General features: G+C 38.1%; 1 protein-coding gene across 1 annotated transcript in view; it reads left to right on the forward strand.

Moving 5' to 3' along the window:
* The window catches only part of SMCO1 (single-pass membrane protein with coiled-coil domains 1), a 45975-nt gene that overhangs the window by 19189 nt on the left and 5280 nt on the right, over window positions 1–21506 (forward strand). The gene's annotated exons all lie outside the window — the stretch shown is intronic.

Raw genomic sequence — 21506 nt, forward strand, 5'->3', positions numbered from 1 at the left:
TAATGTTAGCACACAATATAGCACCATTCAATAAATAAATACATTCACATTTTCATTATATATATATACATATGTATATATATATATATATATATATATATATTACACATTACTCTAGGAAATAGCTAATATTCAATTCACTATAGATAAAAAATTATTCTTTTTTTGTCTAATTGTTTTTACACCTCTAGATAGTGATCTAGCAATAGAAAATTAATATTATTATAGTAGTTTTTGTTCTAGACATGATGTTCACTCCTATACTGTCAAATTTAATTTATTAATGTTATTTTAAATCAGTGATCCCTGGTTGTCTAGTGGGGGTACAATGCTACTCCTTACATCCCTGGTCTTGAATTCCAAAAAATATATGAGGCAGAAATACGCTTATTTAGGGCTAGATTACATAACGTTAGCTACCTTAGCAACTCAAGGTTATTCCCGTAAGGTAGTAGCAGAAACAAAAGATCCCATAGCCACTTGGAACAAAGATGATTTGCTAAAAATGGGGAACAAGAGAATCCAAAAGAATGCACAGAATCAAAAAACTTTTACCACTACTTATTGTAATCACCATCAGATTTCTAAAATAATAAGAATGCATCTTGTCCGCGGATGATAATTTGAAAGACATACCGCTAGATTTAGAGTTTTGTCGGTAAAAACCTGCGGCTCTAACGCTCCTTTTTTTTCCAGCGCCCCCTTAAGCTAACGCTGGTATTACGAGTTTTCTGAATGGCTGCGTTAGCTTCAGAAAAGTGAGCGTTGAGCCAAATTTAGCTCCACTTCAACCCTCAATACCAGCGTTGCTTAGGGTAGCGGTAAGCTAGAAAAATGTGCTTGTGCATAATTTCCCCATAGGAAACAATGGGACTGAGCTGGCTGAAAAAAACCTAACACCTGCAAAAAAGCAGCGTTCTGCTCCTAACGCAGCCCCATTGTTTCCTATGGGGAAACACTTTCTAAGTCTACACCTAACACTCTAACATGTACCCCCGAGTCTAAACACCCCTAACCTTACACTTATTAACCCCTAATCTGCCGCCCCCGCTATCGCTGACACCTGCATTTTATTATTAACCCCTAATCTGCCGCTCCGGACACCGCCACCACCTACATTATCCCCATGAACCCCTAATCTGCTGCCCCCAACATCACCGACACCTACATTATATTTATTAACCCCTAATCTGCCCCCCCAACGTCGCCACCACCCACCTACAATTATTAACCCCTAATCTGCCCTCCCTAACATCGCCGCCACCTACCTACAATTAATAACCCCTAATCTGCCACCCCCAACGTCGCCGCTACTATAATAAAGTTATTAACCCCTAAACCTAAGTCTAACCCTAACCCTAACACCCGCCCTAAGTTAAATATAATTTAAATAAAACAAAATAAATTTACTATAATGAAATAAATTATTCCTATTTAAAACTAAATAGTTACCTATCAAATAAACCCTAATATAGCTACATTATAACTAATAGTTACATTGTAGCTATTTTAGGATTTATATTTATTTTACAGGCAACTTTGTATTTATTTTAACTAGGTACAATAGCTATTAAATAGTTAATAACTATTGAATAGCTACCTAGTTAAAATAATTACAAAATTACCTGTAAAATAAATCCTAACCTAAGTTACAAATACACCTAACACTACACTATCAATAAATTAATTAAATAAATTACCTACAATTATCTAAACTAAAATACAATTAAATAAACTAAACTATAGTACAAACCCCCCCCCCCACTAAATTACAAAAAATAAAAAAATATTACAAGAATTTTAATCTAATTACACCTAATCTAAGCCCCCTAATAAAATAAAAAAGCCCCCCAAAATAATAAAATTCCCTACCCTATACTAAATTACAAAAGTAATCAGCTTTTACCAGCCCTTAAAAGGGCTTTTTGCGGGGCATTGCCCCAAAGTAATCAGCTCTTTTACCTGTAAAATAAAATTCAAGACCCCCCCCAACATTACAACCCACCACTCACACACCCCTACTCTAAAACCCACCCGATCCCCCCTTAAATAAACCTAACACTACCCCATTGAAGATCACCTTACCTTGAGCCGTCTTCACCCAACCGGGCCGAACTCTTCATCCGATGCGGGCACAAGTGGTCCTCCAGCCGGGCAGAAGTCTTCATCCTATCTGGGCAGAAGAGGACATCCGGACCGGCAGACATCTTCATCCAAGCGGAATCTTCTATCTTCATCCTTCCGGCGATGAGCGGCTCCATCTTGAAGACCTCCGGCGCGGAACATCCAGCTCTACCGACAATTACCCGACGAATGACTGGTCCTTTAAATGACATCATCCAAGATGGCGTCCCTCGAATTCCGATTGGCTGATAGGATTCTATCAGCCAATCGGAATTAAGGTAGGAAAAATCTGATTAGCTGATGTAATCAGCCAATCGGATTGAAGTTCAATCCGATTGGCTGATTGGATCAGCCAATAGAATTGGCCTCGCATTCTATTGGCTGATCCAATCAGCCAATCGGATTGAAATTCAATCCGATTGGCTGATTAAATCAACCAATCGGATTTTTCCTACCTTAATTCCGATTGGCTGATAAAATCCTATTAGCCAATCGGAATTCGAGGGACGCCATATTGGATGACGTCATTTAAAGGACCAGTCATTCGTCGGGTAGTCGTCGGTAGAGCTGGATGTTCCGCGCCGGAGGTCTTCAAAATGGAGCCGCTCATCGCCGGAAGGATGAAGATAGAAGATGCCGCTTGGATGAAGATGTCTGCTGGTCCGGATGTCCTCTTCTGCCCGGATAGGATGAAGACTTCTGCCCGGCTGGAGGACCACTTGTGCCCACATCGGATGAAGAGTTCGGCCCGGTTGGGTGAAGACCGCTCAAGGTAGGGTGATCTTCAATGGGGTAGTGTTAGGTTTATTTAAGGGGGGATCGGGTGGGTTTTAGAGTAGGGGTGTGTGGGTGGTGAGTTGTAATGGTGGGGGGGGGTCTTGTATTTTATTTTACAGTTAAAAGAGCTGATTACTTTGGGGCAATGCCCCACAAAAAGCCCTTTTAAGGGCTCGTAAAAGAGCTGATTACTTTTGTAATTTAGTATAGGGTAGGGAATTTTATTATTAATCCAGGGGGCTTTTTTATTTTATTAGGGGGCTTAGATTAGGTGTAATTAGATTAAAATTCTTGTAATATTTTTTTATTTTTTGTAATTTAGTGTTTATTTGTTTTTGTACTATAGTTTAGTTTATTTAATTGTATTTTAGTTTAGATAATTGTAGGTAATTTATTTAATTAATTTATTGATAGTGTAGTGTTAGGTGTAATATTAACTTAGGTTAGGATTTATTTTACAGGTAATTTTGTAATTATTTTAACTAGGTAGCTATTAAATAGTTATTAACTATTTAATAGCTATTGTACCTAGTTAAAATAAATACAAAGTTGCCTGTAAAATAAATATAAATCCTATAATAGCTACAATATAACTATTAGTTATATTGTAGCTATATTAGGGTTTATTTGATAGGTAAGTATTTAGTTTTAAATAGGAATAATTTATTTCATTATATTAAATTTATTTCGTTTTATTTAAATTATATTTAATTTAGGGGAGGGTTAGGGTTAGACTTAGGTTTAGGGGTTAATAACTTTATTATAGTGTTTGCGAGGCGGGAGGGCGGCGGTTTAGGGGTTAATACATTTATTATAGTGGTGGCGATGTCCGGTCGGCAGATTAGGGGTTAATAAGTGTAGGTAGGTGGCGGCAACGTTGGGGGGGGCAGATTAGGGGTTAATAAAATTTATTATAGTGTTTGCGAGGCGGGAGTGCGGCGGTTTAGGGGTTAATACATTTATTATAGTGGCGGCGATGTCCGGTCGGCAGATTAGGGGTTAATAAGTGTAGGTAGGTGGCGGCGACGTTGAGGGGGGCAGATTAGTGGTTAATAAATATAATGTAGGTGTCGGCGATGTTAGGGACAGCAGATTAGGGGTTCATAGCTATAATGTAGGTGGCGGCGGTGTCCGGTCGGCAGATTAGGGGTTAATAAGCGTAGTTAGGTTACGGCGACATTGGGGGGGGCAGATTAGGGATTAATAAATATAATGTAGGTGTCGGCGATGTTAGGGGCAGCAGATTAGGGGTTCATAGGTATAATGTAGGTGGCGGCGATGTCTGGTCGGCAGATTAGGGGTTAAATAATTTTATTATAGTGTTTGCGATGTGGGGGGGCCTCGGTTTAGGGGTTCATAGGTAGTTTATGGGTGTTAGTGTACTTTGTAGCACTGTAGTTAAGAGCTTTATGTTCCGGCGTTAGCCCATAAAACTCTTAACTACTGACTTTTTTAGGCGGTAGGAGTCTTGGAGGTAGAGGCTGTACCGCTCACTTTCTCCAAGACTCGTAATACCAGCATTAGGCAAATCCCATTAAAAAGATAGGATAGGCAATTGACGTAAGGGGATTTGCGGTAGCCTCGAGTCGCGGAAAAAAAGTGAGCAGTAGACCTGTACCTGCCATAGTCTAAATACCAGCGGGCGTTAAAAAGCAGCGTTAGGACCCCTTAACGCTGCTTTTTAAGGCTACCGCAGAACTCTAAATCTAGGTGATAGTTTTGAAGGGCTGTCGGTACTTGTTTAGACGGGGTATGACCATTAGAAACTTGATCTCTCCCACTAAATTAAAGACACAGTCTGTAAGACAAAGTTCTTTCCTCATGCACAAATGAGTTTATAGAGGCCATAACCCTACTTGTAAGGCCTGTGAAAATGCAGGGATTGGAGACGGCTTTTCAAGTATGGTAACGAATGAGAGTTTTCTCCATAGAATGTGCTTTAATTGTAAGACCTACAACACAGTGTATTTGTTGACATGCATAGCATGCAAGGTACAGTACGAAGGAATGACAACCCGCAAGACAAGGTCTCGCATTCGAGAACACCTGACCAATATCAGTGCGGTTTCCCTCTCTACTCCATTAGTACAAGACTTAAGGTCCAAACATTATAAAAAGGCAGAAAGCCTTAAGTGGACCATTATAGAACAAGTAATGTTGGGTGAGAAAGGTGGAGATCTGCTATTGGCCAAGAGAGAAGTGTTCCTGCATTTTTGAATTGAGAACCAGAGTCCCAAGAGTTCTGAATTCTGAATATGACCTTATAAATTTTTGGCATTGATTTTGACCATTTAAATGGACAGTCAACAACAGAATTTTTGTTGTTTAAAAAGATAGATAATCCCTTTATTACCCATTCCCCAGTTTTGCAATACCAACATGGTTATATTAATACACGTTTTACCTTTGTTATTACCTGTATCTAAGCCCCTGCAAACTGTCCCCTTATTTCAGTTCTTTTAACAGACTTGCATTTTAGCCAATCAGTGCTGACTCCTAGGTAACTTCACGTGAACTAACGTCCTCTAGTGGTGAAAAACTGTAAAAATGCATTCAGATTAGAGGCAGCCTTCAACGTCTAGGAAATTAGCATATGAGCCTACCTAGGTTTAGCTTTCAACTAAGAATACCAAGAGAACAAAGCAAAATTGGTGATAAAAGTAAATTGGAAAGTTGTTTAAAATTACATGGATGCCCTATTTGAAACATGAAAGTTTATTTTGGACTTGACTGTCCCTTTAAGTTCAGATTTGACATCAAATGGTGTTTTTATACACTAACTACCTCTTTCCCATTTGTATATATTTCTCTCCTGTAAGTGTATATCGGTAACATTTATATTATATTGGTTGCTTCAAGGTGTCCTTGGTTAGCATCTAAGCCATAAGACTGGAAAGATAATATATGTAAAATAATGATACAGTGGTATCAATTGAAATCCAAAATAAGAGAAATCATTTGAATTTGCAAAGTATTTGGGACAGTAACCCTGCATATATCTAAATAGGAAATTCTATATGTGCATGAGTTTTTATTTATGATCCGACAACAAATGATATTATAAATATGAAAATGATAAATGCAATTGGCATTTATTTGTATTTAAATAGATATACCTATGATCTGATCATAAATAAGGGCTTTACTATAAGACAGGATCTCTAAAACTAAACTTCGTTTGAACATTAAGCACTTTCAAGCTTGTTTAAAGGGACATAAAACCTAAAATTTTTATTTCAGGAATCAGATTGAACATACAATTTTACACAACTTTCCAATTTACTTCTTTTATAAAAAAATGTTTTGTTTTTGTGTTATCTTTGTTAAAAAGCAGGAAGGTAAGTTCAGGAGTGTGCACATATCTTCAGTACTAAACGGCAATGTTATACATTAGCAAGAGCACTAGATGGCAGCACTATTTCCTGTTATGTAGTGCTCCAGACATGTGCACGTGACCTATCTAGATATCTTTTCAACAAAGAATAACAAAAGATCAATACAAATTTGATAATAGAAACAAATTGGAAATGTTTTAAAAATTGTGTTCTCTATCTGAATCATGAAAGAATATTTTTGGGTTTCATGTCCCTTTAAATAAAGAAATAATACCAGCTTAATTTGACCTTTAAAACCTAAGTGATGTAATTATGTTTTAGCCTATTATGTTCCAGTTGGCATTTTAAATGTTTTGATTGGTGCTAAGTAAAACATACAGCTAACTTGTTTGTTGACACTACTGAAAGTATTGTGTAAACTGTGCTATTGCTAACATTTAAATGGAAATTCGCATAAAGGATTGCTTTTATTAACTTTAGCCAGCCTGTCTTCTGGTTAATGGTTCTTTTTTCCATGGTGTACACCTGTAGCAAGAGCTTTGTACCAGCGCTTGCTATAAATAGCGAAACATCAGCTATCACACGTTACTTGCTACAAACGGTAGCAAGAACTGGGCAGCAAGAGCTTTGTACCAGCGCTAGCTACAAGTAATGAATAATCAGCTATCACACGTCACTTGCTACAAACGGTAGCAAGAACTGGGCAGCAAGAGCTTTGTACCAGCGCTAACTACAAGTAATGAAACATCAGCAATCACGCGTCACTTGCTACAAACGGTAGCAAGAACTGGGCAGCAAGAGCTTTGTACTAGCGCTAGCTACAAATAGCGAAACATCAGCAATCACACGTCACTTGCTACAAACGGTAGCAAGAACTAGGCAGCAAGAGCTTTGTACCAGCGCTAGCTACAAGTAATGAATCATCAGCTATCACACGTCACTTGCTACAAACCGTAGCAAGAACTAGGCGGCAAGAGCTTTGTACCAGCGCTAGCTACAAATAGCGAAACATCAGCAATCACACGTCACTTGCTACAAACGGTAGCAAGAACTAGGCAGCAAGAGCTTTGTACCAGCGCTAGCTACAAGTAATGAATCATCAGCTATCACACGTCACTTGCTACAAACGGTAGCAAGAACTAGGCAGCAAGAGCTTTGTACCAGCACTAGCTACAAGTAGCGAAACATCAGCAATCACACGTCACTTGCTACAAATGGTAGCAAGAACTAGGAAGCAAGACTTCTTGTAGAGTAGCCAGGAGTTCTAGCTAACAAATAATACGACACTTGCTACAAATGTATAAGCTGCCGCTACATCTCTTCTTGCTATGGATGGATTCAACACTTGTAAGTTGAAACTAGCGGAATGTTTGTGTCGGTAAACTATTTAAGATTGCATTGTTTTTTTTTAAATAAACATTATAACTTACATATATTAATCTTTAATTTGGTATATATGTCACAACACCATTAAATATTACCAAAACCGGAGGGCGGAGCCAACCGCCAACATGGAAGGTCGCTAACATATGGAGCTCTGATCACCAGTAAACTGAAGAGGCCAACTACTACTTAATAATTGGTTAACAACCTTTGCAACAGCCTTCTAATAGTTCCTGGACTGCTCCGATACTATTTTGCATCTCCTCAGAGCCGTTTATTCCTACCATCACTATAAGATCAAGAGGTATAGGAGAAGAGTTTTGTGGCCCTCTATGAGTCTTGAAAATGGAGGAATCTTACGCCACGCTGCAGACCTTGTTTAAATGCTTAGAGGCTAAGATGGATAGTTACTTTGAAGATCTTATGGCAGCATGTAGCGGGGAAGATAGAGTCTCCCCAGCCTGGCCTAAGGAAGGGTTGTCAATTTCCATTAGTGAGGAAGACCGAAATATGGCGCTTCAAAATGGAACTCCTCCAGACTACTCTGAGCCACGGGAGATGTCTTTTTCACTCCCGGCGATGAAAGAGCATAGTGAAAGTCAGCCAGAGGCAGAAACAGAACATCTCTTTAAAATGGCGAGGCATAATGAGTCTGGGACTCTATACAACAGTTACATCCGCTTGGTTCCCTATGACACTAACCTGAACCTGGATAAGTTCTTAGCTCCTGCGTACTTCAGAAGCCGGAAAGCCCGCAACATTTTTGGCGTCTATGGACATCATTGCACCGCAACCTACCACGGCTCCCTTGAATGCACATGTGACATGGCGTTGCTCGTTCCATTGCCGGTTGGGACTCAGCCAGTGCTGATGCTACTTCAGAGTGCTTCGAGTCTCCGGACCATTGTGCAACCCAAGAGCTGGTTCCGTCTAGGCGTGGGCTAGATTAGAGGTCTTCGGCTATGTTTGGTATGAGACTGGACTTATGCAGGAATGACACGCTTTTGCCCTAATTCCTCTTCCTCATACTACTCCTGTACGGACAAGCTTGGGACACTTGCTCTAGCAACACATGCCTGTTGCCACTATAACTGCTTAATTCACTTGAAACTTCCTGAGTGCAACGCATCAGTTCTGACATATACCTTGCTCATTTTGGATTCTGAAAGTCCAGAGAATACAGCTCTTTCAGCTTTAAAATTTATTTAAACTATAGGAGACAGAAGGGGTATGGCGTAGTGTATATACTTTTATCTATAGCATAACATATTTTCCCAAGCAAAATGTCCAACTTGATGACTATGGTAGTAACCATATGAATTATATATCTCCCTGCCTCTAAAACTTTGGCATTGGGTAGTTTGTATGCACTTTGCCTATTCTTACCCACAACTCATATGTGCTACTTATACCTCTTAATAGGACTGACATTAAATTGAGTACTGCAATAGAGTTCTATTTTTTTTTTTAAGGGGGTTATGTCAAGACATTGTGGTTTATTTATGATTATCATTTACACTCCAGTCTTTGCCACATGTTCAAATTAACACTTTACATACTGGGAATGCTATTCAGGGATATAATAGAAGTAGGAGTACGCTGGTAACAGTGTATGTGACTTGTCAGCCCCAATATTTATATAGTTTCTGTTATATTTTTTGTCTCTGCTTGCCTTGTGTACATGCAGCTTTGTCTGAGATTAATTACTGAAGCTTTGACATTTCTGCCTTTCTGATATGGGTTATGTGCATTCTGTTTGGCTACATTGGGAATCCCTATTATATGCATGTAAATGACGACCCCATTGCTTGACATAGTAGCATACTTACTTACAATGATGTCTGGTGTATAAACAGAAGGTCCTATGCAATGAGTTTCTTTACTTGCACTACATAGCTTATGTCCACATAGTTTGTAATGGGCTAGGAATCAACAAACTAGCATGGCTTGAAATGCTTATGTTCCCACCTTTTATAGTTTATTATACCATGACCCCAGTGCTTGACATAGTAGCATACTTACTTACAATTATATCTAGTGTATAAACAGAAGGTCCTATGCAATGAGTTTCTTTACTTGCACTACATAGATTATGCCCCCATGGTTTGTAATGGGTTAGGTATCAATAAACTATCATGGCTTGAAATGCTTATGTTCCCACCTTTTATAGTTTATTATACCATGACCCCATTGCTTGGAAACATTAGCATACTCACTTATGATTATAGCTAGTACATAAATGGTGGGTACTAAGCAATGAGCTTCTCTATTTGTACTTCACTAGAGACGCCCACATAGTCTGTAATGGGCTAGGCAATACCTTACTAATACAACTTGAAACACTTGGGCTCCCACCTTCTTATAGTTTAATTTACCACGAGATGTCTGTGTCTGTCCTATTACTTTGCAATGTATTAGATATATGGAGCACGCAGGAAGTATCATACCAGGGTTGCCTAAAATGTTAAGCCTCCTTTATATTCTGCTGTATACTAAAAAGTGATTAGCTAAATATAAAATCCTTTTCATATTTGAAACAATGTTATGCAAAGTCTAATATTGTGTTTTCACACCTGATTTATACGGAAATACCAGGCTATGGTGATTTAGACACAGCCAACCACCCTATCTTACTGCTTATTTCTCTCATTAAAAGGGGAGTGGGTTAGCAGTTATGGACTCTGCTGATGTATGCTGCACCGCTAGGAGCAACCACTCTCCTCTGGAAAAGGAACAATTAAGCAGTGTCTTCTGACTCACCATATATAGACTGGACTTTATTCATCAGATAGTATAGTATTGTTTGTGTACTACATTATAAGTATTGAGTTTGGGTTTTGTGTACATAAATTGTAATATGCATGTTTTGCTGGTCCATACGCTCCCTTAAATGCAGAGGTCTCTGAGCTCTATAGCTCCCATCCTTGATATTACTCTGGTCTCCTATGGCACAGATATTTCTCTGTATACTAGGGATGTGTCTTTCCTTACATGAAGTTTGTGTGTTCCTTATATATTTAGTTAGATAAACATTTGCTGTTGCATACTCGATTCTATGGCTCACCTACATTAAATGTTCATGACCTCAGACATTAGACCACATTTCATAAGTTTTGCTGTCTGGGAAACAGAGCCTGAGTATTCTCAGACTTCACTCCTTAAATTAGTTAGTCATTTTACTCCCATTGTTCTGTATGGTACAGAAACCTGATAACAACCTAGTAGGCAAACTAGAAAGACATATTTACTGGTATATACATGTATATCACAAGTCTTTATGTCCGTTAACACTTAGTATCATGTAGTTGGCATATCCCATATTATTTATTGCTCTTGCTTTCTTACATATAGTCCAGGGTATCATGCGGTTAACCCTATAGTAAAACATTGAGCTAATATTGGCGCATTGTTAGCGGGTTATCTGACTACAACTTGTTGGTCGTATCATTACTAATAATAGATGCTCAAGTAGTCATTGCTACATTATTGCGATAATATAAAGTTAATACTTAAGCCCTTAGTAGGGCCAAGAGGGATTTATCTCTTTTGAGTGGGGATAACCCTTCAATATATATATTACACACTAGGGGAATTATTTTTGCAAACTACAACTACTACATTTCACTCTCTTATTATATCCATATTTTGTATTTCACGTGCCCTTATAGGTTTGTATAGGTCCAAAGGTGGCCATTTATATTAGTGAGGATCCTTTTCAGTTTCTCACTCTATTTCTAAGGCACAAGAGTGACTCGAGTCAGTTTAAGAGATGTTGTATTAATGCATAATATTTAGCTAAGAAGTATTGTATTATATGTCTGTCAATATATATGCATGACTTTTTTTTCTGATATTATCTTAGACACTTCGAGAATGGGAGTTGACTAGTATTCTTGGCAGAGTCAATGTTTACAGGAGTTTAATGCTTTTCAATATGGTTTTATGTTTTTTTTTTTTTTTCTTTTCCCCTTTTATACTTTATACTTACTACTTATTCCTCAGTAAGCTCATATAGCAACCCCTTGCAGCCCTTAACTCATCTATTGTTGCCATATTGGAGGTCTCTCCTAGATTAACTTAGCCTACTGGAACTTAAAGAATATACTTCAAGTAATCCTAACACATTACCCTTCTCAGACGTGGCCTGATTCCAGTAACTATCTTAGAGGTCCCATTGCATTCCTCCTGTCGCCCTTTCATATGGCTCCGCCCCTCCACACTCCCCCATATTTGAATAGCGGTGCTTACCCGCTGAATTTCCTCCCCCCCTCATATTTTTGAAGCTAAAAACTTCAGTTGCTAATTTCCGCCTCCCATTACATATTCAGGTCCATAAGTGACCACTCCATATGCTATTTTTCCACTAGACTACATTTGCTTTGCCCAGTCCAAAAGTGACCATTTGTGTTATCTGAGGAAATAAGTGAAGAATATAATAAAAAATAGAGGTTCCTAATATATACCTAGCACAATACAATGTTGTTATTTCGTGTATAAGAATAGCTATTGTAAATTTGACACTGTTGTTGTTTTTGTTGTGAGGTATTCCATACCTTTTGTATTTACCAGCATAACCTCAATAAAAAAATTATTAAAAAAAAAAAAATATTACCAAAACCAAATGTTATTTAATAGATATATACTATAATGGAGTTAGCAGTAATACCAGAGCATTGGTAAAATATACTTATGGTTTTAAAACAATACAATATATGAATATTAATCTTTGCATACATTATTTGTTAATTATTTTAAGATTTCTGAAATTAGAAGATGCTATTTATTTATATAAGGAGATAATATTGCAAGTGTAACTTTTTTTATATAAATATAAATACATCAATTATTTCATTTTACTTACAAAGCTTTGAAACCGCTACAGCTACTTTGCTCCTGTAGGTACCCACTCCGACTCTAACACATGGACTTGCAGCAACTGAAGCTGTCGCTATAATTACATAAGCAAAATATGCGACTGAAGCTCCTTGACCCTACGGGCTCCATTTATTAAGCAGCGGATGCTGCTCCAGGCCTTGGATTGAAATAATCCCTATCCGATCGGGATGACTGACAGCCACTGCCAGTGGCCGAATGGCCACCAGTGAGCAGGGGCGGCATTGCACAAGCATTTCACCAGAAATGCTTGTGCAATTTTAAATGCGGACAGTGTATGCAGTCCACATTTAGTGATGTCGAGTGGATATGATTCGCTGTAGCGAATCACATCTGCTCAACAGTTAATAAATCTACCCCTACAAATCCCTATAACTGTGTATTATGTAGCAAGCAGTGGCTACCTATGGCAACATCTACGTAACAAGAGCAAAGGATTTTACCTACAAGTGTGTTGTAATAAGTGAAAACTGACTTGCTACTTAACAAAATAAAAAAACTACTTTTTACAAATGTTGTGTAATTAAGCCCATAGCTGGGCTGTGGGATTGAGGAGGTAGCACATTTCCCACTGCCTAGTGCTGCACACAATCTGAATATGCCAATGGTCAGCAATGTATTTATATGAAGACATGGGTTAAACATGAATTGCTGTATTATTCCATCACAACATTCTACAAACTTGTCTATTTACCATCAGCTAAGAAGAGAGAAACACAAAATGGAGATCTATTTTCCTTTATTACTGAGGTGAAATCCACATGACTATGAAATATGCAGGCCTGATGTTGCTAGGCCGAAATAATTATAGTAGAAATGAACATCAGGTCAGGCAGCTTGATACAGTGAAAAAACAAGGTTAGATGGTAGATGACAGGAAAAGTATATAATGAAGGCAGACAAATCTCCTGCCAGGCAGAGCCTTTCAGTATAAGAGTTCAGGAATGAGTGCACACAATGAGAAATGCTGGTACTTGTACAAAGAAGCATAGGGGCTTTAAAGGAACAGTCACTTTCTTTCATTGTAGTGTATTTAGGAATTTATTGCAGTTTTCTTTTTTACTGTTGTTCCTGTGCAATTTTTTTTTATTTTTATTTTTGTCCTTGGGCATAACATGGTGTGAAAACGAGTTTCTACTTAGTTTAAAAATCAGTCAATCACAATTTGACATTTTTCTTTTCTCTTTTTTTTTATTGACGTTTTTAAGAAAACACAAACAAGCATTAGGTGCATAACATAATAGAAAATAGGTGTACAATCCATCAGGACACTGAGACATAGATGGGTAATATGGCTCATTTAGTAAATTAAAGTCTCTATTAACAATCACCTAGATTACGAGTTTTGCGTTACGGCTTTTAACGCTGAAGAAATGGCAATTTCAGCGTAATGGTAGTAACGCAGCTATTGTGAGTCGTGTCAGTATAGCTATACCACAAGCATTTTAGCCTATAACGCAACATCCATTCCGCACACTTGTGTGGGATTTTCATAGCGTCGGTAATACAGGTTGTGGGGTGAGGCTAAAAAGCTTTTGTTTACAGCCTATACCAACACGATCCATACCGCCATGTGAAAGCAGTAGTTATGAGTTTTGTGTCACAAAAATGTTTCACAAAACTCATAACTAAAGTGTTACAAAGAACACTAACACCCATAAACTACCTATTAACCTCTAAACCGCCACCCTCCCGCATCGCAAACACTATATGAAAGCTATTAACCCCTATTCTACCTCTCCCCGACATCTCTGACACTATAATAAAGTTATTAACCCCTAAACCTCCGGCCTCCCACATCTCCGCAACTAAATAAACCTATTAACCCCGAAACCTCCGGCCTCCCACATTTCTGCCACTAAATAAACCTATTAACCCCTAAACCGCCGGCCCCCCACATTGCAAAACACTAAATTAAACTATCAACCCCTAAACCTAACACCCCCCTAACTTTAAATTAAAATTACAATATAACTATATTTAAATAAATAAAACTTACCTGTGAAATAAAAATAAACCTAACATTAACCTTACTATTCTAATAAAATAAAAAATACTACCAATTAAAAAATCTAAATTACAAATTTAAAAAAACCTAACACTACAAGAAAATTTTAAAAATCTAAAATTACAAAAATAATAAACACTAAATTACGAAAACTACAAAATTACAAAAAATAATAAACAAAATTATCAAAAATAAAAACAATTACACCTAATCTGTAATCTATTCACTGCATTCTAGTGCTCTCTCCTCTCCTGTAACTCTCTTTTGGTACGTGAATAGTATCCCTGCTCATCTGCAACCTATTCACTGCATTCTAGTGCTCTCTCCTCTCCTGTAACTCTCTTTTGGTACATGAATAGTATCCCTGCTCATCTGCAACCTATTCACTGCATTCTAGTGCTCTCTCCTCTCCTGTAACTCTCTTTTGGTACGTGAATAGTATCCCTGCTCATCTGCAACCTATTCACTGCATTCTAGTGCTCTCTCATTGAGCAAATGGTTTTAGGTTTTATTAAGTCCTGCATTTATTGAAATGTTATCCCAATGTCTTACTTCTAATGTGTTGTTAATTGCCATGTGATGTCCAATCCTTATCAATACAGGCAGTCCCCGGGTTACGTACAAGATAGGGACTTTAGGTTTGTTCTTAAGTTGAATTTGTATGTAAGTTGGAACAGGCACTTTTTTTAGGTGAAACTCTAGCCAAACATTTTTTTTTGTTTTGGATAGCATAGGATAAAGTTTGTTTTGCTATCTGTGCCCCTGTTCAGAAAATTTCACATCACTTTCTGTCCTTGTGACAATTGGATTTTCAGTATTTTGGATTATCCTGGAAAGAAGGATTGTCGATAAAGCTCTATTTTCTCTGTATGTAAGCACGAGTTGTACTTAAGTCGGATGTCTGTAACCCGAGGACTGCCTGTACCTGCTATTATTCTTAAATGTATAGCTGTTACATGCCATAGCTCCCACCTCCTCAAAATTTTACTGTCTTGTTTATCTTAACTTATCTCACCCTGACCTGACCAGAATCTAACTTTCATTTGGCCTTTTAAATTGTCTTTTGACTTAGCAATTAAGTAATTTAGTGGGCCCAGCTGACTGCCCTGCCTATATATTTAACACTAGCTTGGGCTGTGCATTGCACTGGGGGTGCATTGCCTGGGCAGTATGCATTGTTACAATAGCATATGTTCACCTTTGTGAAGTGAACATTTTATAAGTGAGGCACTAAGATAAGAATTATACAAGACATAAGGCAAGTGCCCTGACTAATCTATCTGCCACTATAATTCCACCCTTACATCGGTCCTTGACAATCTGGCCCCTCTTACCATTGCTCCTAAATCACACACTCATCCTCAGCCCTGGCATACTCCTCTGACACGGTACCTACGCAGATATTCTCGTACTGATGAGCGGCACTGGAGAAAATCTCGGAGTTCAGCTGATTTCCTTCATTACAAGTTAATTTTTAATTCCTACTATTCTGTCCTTAATCTCTGTAAGCAACCTTACTTCTCTATTCTTATCTCTAATCTTTCTTCAAACCCAAAACGTCTGTTCTCCACTTTCAATACTCTTCTCCGCCCACCCCCACCCCCTAATACAACTTCTCTGTCAGCTCAAGTCTTTGCCAGCCACTTCAATAACAAAATCGACTCCATCAGAAACTAAATCAGCTCTCAACATACTTCCATTCCCTCACCCCCTCAAACGCTCGCAATCAACCACAACCCACATAGCCATAAATTTAGCTCTTTCTCCCCTGTTACTGAGGAAGAAGTTTCGGCACTTAAACTGAGCTCTCACCCCACTCTGTCCTCTTGACCCTATCCAGCACAGCTGCTCCCCTCCCTTTCTTCTACCCTTACCGTTATACTCACACACATTTTCAACCTCTCCATCAGCACCGGTATATTTCCCTCATCTCTGAAACATGCACTGGTCACACCTATGCTCAAAAAAACCTTCTCTTGATCCAACCTTCCCATCCAACTACCGCCCTATTTCCCTACTCCCTCTTGCCTCAAAGCTTCTCGAAAAGCTAGTATATGCACGCCTATCCAATTTCCTTATATTAAAGGGATAGGAAAGTCAAAATTAAACTTGCATGATTCAGATAGAGCAGGTCATTTTAAGACACTTTTAAATTCACTTCTATTTTCAAATATGCTTCGCTCTCTTAGTATCCCTTGTAAAAAATGAATATGCACATATCATACACTAGTGGGAGCTGCTGCTAATTGGTGCCTGCACACATTTGTCTCTTGTGATTGGCTAAATAGATATTTTCAGCTTCCTGTCAGTAGTGCAATGCTGTCTCTTCAGCAATGGATAACAAGAGAATTAATAAAATTTGATAATAGAATTAAATTGGAAAGTTGTTTAAAATTGTATGTTCTATCTGAATCATAAAATACATTTTTGGGGTTTACTATCGCTTTAAACTCCTTCCTTGAACCACTGCAATCTGGATTTCGTCCCCATCATTCCACAGAGACAGCAATCGTTATGGTTACCAACAACCTACTTACAGCAAAATCAAAAGGCCACTTCTTTCTGCTTATCCTCCTTGATCTGTCCGCAGCCTTTGATACTGTTGACCATCCTCTTTTGCTCCAAACCTTCCAATCCTTCTGCATTTGTGACACAGCCCTCTCGTGGTTCTCTTCATACCTGTCAAACCGTATCTTTAGTGCAGCCTTCTCTGGGGCCTCCTCTGCCCCGTCACCACTTTCTGTTGGGGTACCGAAAGGCTCTGTCCTCTGTCCCCTTCTCTTCTCAATCTACATGTCATCATTAGGTTCCCTAATAAAGTCCCATGGGTTCCAATATCATTTGTATGCTGACGACACCCAAATCTACTTCTCTGCACCAGACCTATCTCCTTCCTTGCTAACCCGTGTCACTAACTGTCTCTCACATCTCTTCCTGGATGTCCTCTCACTACCTCAAGCTAAATCTCTCCAAAACTGAGCCCCTTATTTTCCCCCTTTCTTGCAAAATCTCCACCCCAATCTCTCTATAACTGTCGACAACTCCATCATTACCCCTACCCCGCATGCCTGATGTCTTGGAGTCACACTTGACTTAGATCTTTCTTTCACTCCTCACAGTCAGTCCTTGGCTAAATCCTGCCACTTCCAGCTTAAAAACATCTCTAAAATTAGACATTTCCTTACACAAGACACAACTAAGACTTTAATCTACTCTCTCATCCTTTCCCGCCTTGATTAATGCAACTCTGTCTTCTCTGGTCTCTCCAGCTGCAGCTTAGCTCCTTTACAATCCATAATGAATGCCTCTGCCAAGCTCATCTTCCTTACACATCGCTCTTCATCTGCTGCACCTCTCTGCCAATCCCTTCACTGGCTTCCTCTTGCCTCCAGGTTTAAACACAAAATTCTCACTCTGACATACAAAGCCCTCAACTGCACTGCTCCCCCCTATTTCTCAGACCTTGTCTCCAGATACTCTCCCTCTGTTCAAATCAGCCAATAGGATTTCAATAGCTCTCATCGTATTGGCTGTTTTGAATTTGAAGAATCAAATCAGCCAATAGGAATGCAAGGTACGCCATTTTGAAACGGCTAACTTGCATTGAAGCTTCAGTGTACAGCGGGGACCGCATGAAGAGGATGCTCCGCGCTGGATGTCTTTGCCGATCCGCACCGCCGGGATGAAGATAGAAGACACCCCCGCGACGGATGAAGATGTCGCCTCCTGGATGAAGACTTCTCGCCGCCTGGATGAAGACTTCTCGCCGCCTGGATGACTGGACTACAGCAACCGTGAGTAGATATTCTGGGGTTAGTGTTAGGTATTTTTTTTTCAGATTTGGTTTGGGCTTTTGAAAAAGAGCTAAATGCCCTTTTAAGGGCAATGCCCATACAAATGCCCTCTTTAGGAGCAATGGGTAGTTTAATTTTTTTTTTAAAGTTAGTTTTTTTTATTTCGGGTGGTGGGTTTTACTGTTGGGGGGGACTTTGTATTTTTTTTACAGGTAAAAGAGCTGTTTAAATAGGGCAATGCCCCACAAAAGGCCCTTTCAAGGGCTATTGGTAGTTTATTGTAGGCTAGGGGGTGTTTTTATTTTATGGTTTTTTTTTTATTTTTATAGGGCTATTAGATTAGGTGTAATTGTTTTTATTTTTGATAATTTCGTTTATTATTTTTTGTAAGCTTAGTGTTTTTTATTTTTCGTAATTTAGTGTTTATTATTTTTTGTAATGTTAGATTTTTTAATTTTTCTCGTAGTGTTTTTTAAAATTTGTAATTTAGATTTTTTAAATGGTAGTTTTTTTATTTTATTAGAATAATAAGGTTAGGTTAATTTATCGTTTAATGTTAAGTTTATTTTTATTTCACAGGTAAGGTTATTTATTTATTTAAATATAGTTATATTGTAATTTTAATTTAAAGTTAGGGAGTGTTAGGTTTAGGAGTTAATAATTTAATTTTGTGTTTTGCGATCTGGTGGGACGGCGGTTTGGGGGTTAATAGGTTTATTTAGTGGCAGAGATGTGTGAGGCTGGAAGTTTAGGGGTTAATAGGTTTATTTAGTTGCAGAGATGTGGGAGGCTTAGAGCACCAGTGGTTCTTGTATCATGTCAGAATTAACAAATTGAGTCATTACTAGATGATACAAGCACCTTAGGCTCTCCGAGCAAGTGCTTTGTTTTAAATGCTGGTGCATGGAGCATACTTAAATACACATTTGAAATAGCTTTAGCTTTTAGTAAAAGCATTTTTGCTTATACATGTTTATTGCAAAAATGCTTCTATTCAAAACTGAAATGCATCCATGTGTATTACAAGTTTTGCTGGAATGTCCCTTTAAACTTAAATGAACTGGATAGAACATGCAATTTGAAACAACATTCCAGTTTACTCCTATTATCAATTTTGCTTAGTTCTCTTGGTATCCTTTATTGCCATAGAGTGCTAAAGATACATGCACTCTTCTAAGCTCCTATCAGTCTTCCTATCGGCTAGATTTAGAGTTTTGTCGGTAACGACCCGCGTAGCTAACGCTAGCTTTTTTCTGGCCGCACCTTTAAAATTACTCTGGTATTGAGAGTCCACAGAATGGCTGCGTTAGGCTCCAAAAAAGGAGCGTACAGCATATTTAACGCAACTTCAACTCTCGATACCAGAGTTGCTTACGGACGCGGCCAGCCTCAAAAACGTGCTCGTGCACGATTCCCCCATAGGAAACAATGGGGCTGTTTGAGCTGAAAAAAACCCTAACACCTGCAAAAAAGCCGCGTTCAGCTCCTAACGCAGCCCCATTGTTTCCTATGGGGAAACACTTCCTACGTCTGCACCTAACACCCTAACATGTACACCGAGTCTAAACACCCCTAACCTTACACTTATTAACCCCTATTCTGCCGCCCCCGCTATCGCTGACCCCTGTATATTATTTTTAACCCCTAATCTGCCGCTCCGTAAACCGCCGCTACTTACATTATCCCTATGTACCCCTAATCTGCTGCCCCTAACACCGCCGACCCCTATATTATATTTATTAACCCCTAATCTGCCCCCCACAACGTCGCCTCCACCTGCCTACACTTATTAACCCCTAATCTGCCGAGCGGACCGCACCGCTATTAGTATAAAGTTATTAACCCCTAATCTGCCTCACTAACCCTATAATAAATAGTATTAACCCCTAATCTGCCCTCCCTAACATCGCCGACACCTAACTTCAATTATTAACCCCTAATCTGCCGACTGGAGCTCACCGCTATTCTAATAACCGTATTAACCCCTAAAGCTAAGTCTAACCCTAACACTAACACCCCCCTAAATTAAATATAATTTTAATCTAACGAAATTAATTAACTCTTATTAAATAAATTATTCCTATTTAAAGCTAAATACTTACCTGTAAAATAAATCCTAATATAGCTACAATATAAATTATAATGATATTATAGCTATTTTAGGATTAATATTTATTTTACAGGTAACTTTGTATTTATTTTAACCAGGTACAATAGCTATTAAATAGTTAAGAACTATTTAATAGCTAAAGTAGTTAAAATAATTACAAATTTACCTGTAAAATAAATCCTAACCTAAGTTACAATTAAACCTAACACTCCACTATCAATAAATAAATTAAATAAAATACCTATAATTATCTACAATTAAACCTAACACTACACTATCAATAAATAAATTAAATACAATTCCTACAAATAAATACAATGAAATAAACTAACTAAAGTACAAAAAATAAAAAAGAACTAAGTTACAAAAAATAAAAAAATATTTACAAACATTAGAAATATATTACAACAATTATAAACTAATTACACCTACTCTAAGCCCCCTAATAAAATAACAAAGCCCTCCAAAATAAAAAAAAATGCCCTACCCTATTCTAAATTACTAAAGTTCAAAGCTCTTTTACCTTACCAGCCCTGAACAGGGCCCTTTGCGGGGCATGCCCCAAGAAGTTCAGCTCTTTTGCCTGTAAAAAAAAACATACAATACCCCCCCCCAACATTACAACCCACCACCCACATACCCCTAATCTAACCCAAACCCCCCTTAAATAAACCTAACACTAAGCCCCTGAAGATCTCCCTACCTTGAGTCATCTTCACCCAGCCGAGCCAAATTCTTCATACAAGCGGAGCAAGAAGAGGTTCTCCATCCAATTTAGAATAGGGTAGGGCATTTTTTTATTTTGGGGGGCTTTGTTATTTTATTAGGGGGCTTAGAGTAGGTGTAATTAGTTTAAAATTGTTGTAATATATTTCTAATGTTTGTAAATATTTTTTTATTTTTTGTAACTTAGTTCTTTTTTATTTTTTGTACTTTAGTTAGTTTATTTCATTGTATTTATTTGTAGGAATTGTATTTAATTTATTTATTGATAGTGTAGTGTTAGGTTTAATTGTAACTTAGGTTAGGATTTATTTTACTGGTAATTTTGTAATTATTTTAACTAGGTAACTATTAAATGG

Source organism: Bombina bombina, chromosome 1 (assembly GCF_027579735.1).
Source record: "Bombina bombina isolate aBomBom1 chromosome 1, aBomBom1.pri, whole genome shotgun sequence".
Lineage (NCBI taxonomy): Eukaryota > Metazoa > Chordata > Amphibia > Anura > Bombinatoridae > Bombina > Bombina bombina.